The 6000-nt window shown below is 54.2% G+C and overlaps 1 protein-coding gene across 1 annotated transcript in view; it reads right to left on the minus strand.

Annotated features, from left to right (window-relative positions):
• Nucleotides 1-6000, minus strand: part of PLA2G6 (phospholipase A2 group VI) — a 58977-nt gene that overhangs the window by 52473 nt on the left and 504 nt on the right. The gene's annotated exons all lie outside the window — the stretch shown is intronic.

Below are 6000 nucleotides of genomic sequence, written 5' to 3' on the forward strand. Positions count from 1 at the left end.
AACCAGTACTGGGGTCGCAGGGAGTTTGGAACCAGCAGGTGGCGTCTTTGGTGAGTTCCCCACAAGTGGCTGGTTGGGTTCGTAAAATGAAGAGCCCCAAGGGGACTCGGCCCAGTCTCTGCCCCTTTGGCGGGGGGAGGGGGGGATGTCAGGCAAGGAGGGCTGCACGACGGGACTCTTCAGCTGAACTTTGCAGTGGGGACCCGGGTGAGAGGCCACCCCACAGATGGAGCAGAGGAGGACGTGAGGGAGGACATGGAGACAGCCCGCGTGACCCGTCTGGGAACGAGCACCTTCACGCGGCCTGGGCGGCACGGATGGGCACATGGGCACTGCCGGGGTGAACACGAATACTGGTCGCCATGGAGCCACTCTGCCAGCATCTGCTTTAAAGCCATGTCCGGGGAGAGGGGGTCCTGGTGGGGGCTCAGTCGGTTGAGCCTCTGACTCTTGGTTTCAGCTAAGGTCCTGGTCTCACGGTTTGAGCCCCACGTCGGGCTCCCCGCTGTCAGTGCAGAGTAGGCTTGGGATTCTCTCTCCCTCTCTCTGCCCCTCCCCTGCTCGCTATCCCCAAACGTGTGGTTCCACCTCTACCATGAAGTCCCTAAGGGACCCCAGGCGGGTGTCAAGCAAGGGAGGAAGTACAAAGCCACCAGACCCTGGACCCTGTCCCCCATCCTACTCTGGACAGTTCTCTTTGGGGGGCGGGGAGCTGGGTTTTCAAACTCTCTAGCCTGTCCTACCTGGATCGTCATGGATCGTCCTCCCCCTGCCCGCCCCCCGCTTCTATCTCTGCCACAGCCTCTGCTTGTCCGTCAAGGCCCAACTGGCCCTGTGACGGCTCGGGGTGCCACAGCGCCCCTCCCCCCGCAACATTCCCGTCTTGCACTATACTCTTATGGTGCACATGCAGCATGTGAGCCAGGGCGGCCTGCACATCCCTCCGTCCCGTGCCTACTGCAGGAGGCAAATCGCATGCTCACACCTGCCCAGAGACTCCCCATCTTCCAGACGAGCCCCAATCTCCAGGGAAGGGATGCGAGCACCCACGGGAGCGGGCCCAGCCCACCTCCTGCACCCCTCCTCCAGCCACGCTGCACCAGAGACCTCCCAGAATGTGCCACGCTCGGGCCGCATGCACCTGCTCGCACACCCCGCCCAGACCGCGTTCCCTGCCTCCCTCATCCGCCTCGCCGTCAGACAAACGCATAAACCTTCCACTCCTTCGAGAATCAGCTCACCGGTCCCCATGTCTAAGAGTCACACTTACGCCTCCCCTCCTCTTACCCTGCGGGTGCCCCCCCACTGCGTCTGTGGCCCCACAGCGCCCAGCAGCTCCCCCAAAGGAGCATTTATCCCGTGGTACAGGTGCACCTATTGGCTTGGGTTGCTCCCCTCTTTATTTTTTTACCCAAGCACACAGCATGCTATTCCAGATGAATAGTGGATATTTAATAAAATGTTTGGTGAATGAGTGCGAATGGAAACCCCCGGGGCCGGCACCTTCGAGGCACCCTCCCCTCCTCTCTTGTTCCCTTGTGGGTGGTGACAGGCCACCTCCCATACCCCCTACTCTGAGCTGCCCGGCACATCACCACCGCGGAACCCTCGGTAGAACCTTCATGGGGCACCTGCTGGCCTTCCTGAGCTTTGGTCTGGAACGTGTGGCTTTATACACCTGAAGCTGAGATCATTCAGATTCTAAGCCAGGGAGCTCTTTAAGCCCCTTGCTTCCTTCTAGACGGAGCCCAGCCAGAGGGGCAGGACGGCGGCCCGAGGGGTGGGAGGTGCGTGACAGGATCCCACAGGCAGCCGGAGGGGGGGGGGGCCAAGGAGCTGACCTCACAGGACCAGCCTCATGGGGGACCCTAGGCGCACACACAGAACCCGCTCAGGCCCCAGCTGCGGGTGGCGGGATGTCCCCCGGTCAGAACAATTGGCCCGGGCCAGCGACCCCTCCTGTGCGGCTGATGTTCCCCCCCGACCCCATCCACGGCCTGGGAAGGACGGTTGGGGCAGCGAGCCCAGCCCGAGCATCGCCTTCCTTCCTGCCGCCCCAGCAGCTGCCCCTGCAGCCTGCGCGCGCCCTGCCTCACACAGGCCTTTGCCCTCTCCCCAGACCACCCCACTTTGTGCTGGGCAAACATTTCCCACATCTGTGGTTCCCACACCTGTTGGCTGTCCCAAAGCGCACAGAGGCCCGCGAAGGAAGGGAGTTATGCGGGTTACCCCTGTCTGGCACACAGGGAAACTGAGGCAGAGAAAAGAAGTGGGAGGTACTGCCTGGTGGCTGGACTCATGGCTTCTTCTTTTTTTTTTTTTTTTTTAATTTTAAAGTAGGCTTCACACCCACTGAGGTGCCCAACGAGGGACTCGAACTCATGACCCTGAAATCCAGACCTCAGCTGAGATCAAGAGTTGGAAGCTTAATGGACGGAGCCACCCAGGCGCCCCCTCATGGTTTCTTTTTTGGACTCCTGAACTGCAGTACGCATACCTGCAAGCAGTAGGTGCTCCATTAGTGCATGAGAAAAGACTGGATGAAAGTAGGAGTAGGTCAAATGTCCCTCCCATACCCCCTCCAGCCTCTGGACCTCCAAAGCCGCCTCCAAACCAAAATGTTCCTCCAGATGTTCTCTTCGATCCCAGCTCCTCCCAAACTCTCTCCTAATGTGAGCGAGGAAAGAGGAAGGGCTTGTTCCCATCATTCCACACGTGAAACAGCACTGCCACATTCACTCAGCACCCACTGAGTGCCCAGCACCCCACCACGTGTCTGAGGCAATTATCACATTTAACCTTCGAAACCCTCCTAAGGGAAGGTGTACTTCTACCCTCGTGGCGCGCAGGAAACCAAGGTACAGGACGTCATATAACTGGCCAGGGTCTGAACCCAAGGGGTCGGCATCTGCAACGCCATCTCGTCATCCTCAAACTGCGTTCAGGAGACAGCCTGAATGGATAGTGGCCGAGTGGCCTGATGTTCAACCTCTTGTCTCCCGAAAGCGAAGGCTCGCGTCTGAAAATGCAGCGCCATTCATAAGAGCCAGAGCCAAATGCCCTTCAAGAGAGGAAGAAGTTTCTTTGTCATTTTGCTCTGCTTAGTTGGCCCACAGCTGACAGCAGGCTGCCCCAGATGTGTGGCCGGAGCTCCCAAGGACGGGAGACACCGATCCCTTGAAAAGATCTTTGGGCTCGTGCCTAGGTTCGGGGTGACCCCTTTTATGATTCACTCTATAAACATTTATCCAGCACCTACTCTGTGGCAGGGATTGTTCTAACTGCTGAGGCTCCGCTAGTGAGCAACATAGACAAAAACCCTGGCCATCCTCAACCTTCTATTTTAGAGACAACTATAAATAATAAAAAAAGATAAATGGGCAAAACATATGCATTGGTTTTAGATGCTGGTTAGATGCTGAGAAGAAAAGTAAACCAAGGAAGAGGGATTGGAAGTGTGGAGGTAGAGATTTAAATTTTAGACACGGTGGGGCACCTGGGTGGCTTAGTCGGTTAAGCCTCCGACTTTTGCTTAGGTCATGATCTCGCAGTTCGTGGGTTCAAGCCCCGCGTCAGGCTCTGTGCTGACTGCCAGCTCAGAGCCTGGAGCCTATTTCAGAGTTTGTATCTCCCTCTCTCTCTGACCCTCCCCTGCTCACGCTGTCTCTCTCTCTCTCCTAGAAATAAACAAAAATATTAAAAAATAATAATAAATAAATTTTTTTTTAAATGCTTAAAAAAGGGGGGGGGCCCTGGGTTGCTCAGTTGGTTAAACATCCAACTTCGGCTCAGGTCACAATCTCACAGTATGTGGGTTCGAGCCCTGGGTCGGGCTCTGTGCTGACAGAATGGAGCCTGCTTGGGATTCTCTCTCTCTTCCTCTCTCTCTGCCCCTCGCCTGCTCACATTATCTCTATCTCTCTCAAAATAAATAAGCTTAAATTTTTTTTAAAAGAATACTGCCATTTTCTAAAGATGAGAGAGTAAGCTGGGAGGGGGTCAGATTTTGGTGGAAGGTGGGGAAGGGCTGAAGGGACATAGGGGATGAATATTGGGAGGTTGACTGTAAATACTTTTAACCTGGAAATGCCTACAGTCGAGATGTTGAGCGAGCCATTAAATACAAGGTGAGTCTAGCGTTCAAGGGAAAGACTAGACTGAGCTGGAGACATACATTTGGGAGTTGTCAGAGTAGAGATGGTACTTAAAGCTATGAGACTGGATGAGATCGCCCAAAAAAATGAAGATGGATCAAAAAAGAGAAGAGGAATTTAACACGCGGATCTCCCAGGAGCCGCCCTCTACAAAGTGAAGCTTGTAACGCAGTCCCTTCACTACAGCCCCTCACCCCGTCCACACACACCCAGCATGTGGGTGTAGACACACACGAAGCGCTTCCTCTATCTCCCAGTGATGTCATTCTGCTGAGCAAGAAGGAAATTCTCTTTTGCGGATGCTCTCGCTTAACGAGAAACGAATCTACAGAAGGGGAGAAAAAGTGCCGTGGACACTGAGACATGGTAATGACTTTCAACACAGCAGAGCAATCACACAGGCTCTTGTCCTATAAAGTGACGTATCCAGGGGCGCCTGGGTGGCTCAGTCGGTTAGGCGTCCGACTTCGGCTCAGGTCATGATCTCATGATCTGTGAGTTCAGGCCTCACATCGGGCTCTGTGCTGACAGCTCAGAGCCTGGAGCCTGCTTTGGATTCTGCGTCTCCCTCTCTCTCTCTACCCCTCCTCCACTCACACTTTGTCTCTCTCTTTCTCAAAAATAAATAAACATTAAAAAAAAAAAAAGTATCCATGTTGTGACTCGTGTCATTTCATCACCTGGTGTCTCTCTTCCTTGTGTTAAATAGGAATGGCACAGGCTACATCAAGAGGAACCCAGGACATAATAAACAGCCCATAAATATTTTTGTTAAATAAATGAGGAAATGAATGGTCGAAGCAACAACGCACAAAGAGCCTAACTCACAGCAGAGGACCCACAAATACTGCCACATGTTAAATGAAAACAATGTTCCTTCTACCTGCCTTTCCCTCTTTGTTTTCGCATTGATCCCTTTCCCTTTCCCGCCTATGACGCAGCAGCGGAACCATGCATTTGTCCAGGACCATTCCGATTACAAAGCTTCGCCCTGCTACATTTTCTCAAATTTTCAACCTCCCAGACGGCAGCCTTATAAGGGCAGGAAGTACAATCCCCCCTTTCCCAGATAAGGAAACTGAGACTTGGGACAGAAAACAGCCTCCAAACTCCAAGCACATTTGGAGGCAGAGACAGTAACAGAAACACTGCATCCAGCCCGAGGGCGGGGCATCTGTGTTGCCAAACCAAACCTGCCTCACATCCTGTTGGGTGGGTAAAAGGGCAGGTGAGGGAAAGACCCAGAAGCTCAGGGGAAGGGAAGGTATTTGTTTGGGATCATGTGAGTAGTCCACTAAAAAAAAAAAAAAAATGGGCACAGATCCCTGAGCCCTCTGCCCTTCTTGTCCCACACCCATGGGCCTGCCCATCCCAGCTGCATGGTCATACAGGTCATGCGTTCCTTGTCACCAGCTGTCAGGTCACCTCTGGGAGCAGGAGGCAGATGCAGAATTGGTGGGTTGGGTGACCCTGTGAGGAAGCGATGGGGAAGGAGGGAGCAGGCACCGATGAAATCTGGAGGCACACGAGAGGCAGTAAGCAAGGAGAAGCGAGTCAGAAATAGAGAGTTTTAAATGGACAACAGAGGAGAGGCACAAATGGAGAAATGCAGAAAACAGGTGAAGCGCGGGATCGAGTGGGAATACAGAGGCAGAAAGGCCGGGAGCGCTTAGAAAGGCACGGGAAGGAAACAGACCATCAACGCAGCCCAGAGTGAAAGCTGGGGCCATTGAGAGGCACCGAGAGACGAAGGGAGACGGGGAGGGCCTCACTAAGGAAGCCAGGGATAGACAGACATACCGGGGAGACTGCGGTACCAAGGAGGCACCCAGGGTCAAAGCTGGCG

Source organism: Crocuta crocuta, unplaced genomic scaffold, assembly GCF_008692635.1.
Source record: "Crocuta crocuta isolate KB4526 unplaced genomic scaffold, BGI_CrCroc_1.0 scaffold193, whole genome shotgun sequence".
NCBI lineage: Eukaryota > Metazoa > Chordata > Mammalia > Carnivora > Hyaenidae > Crocuta > Crocuta crocuta.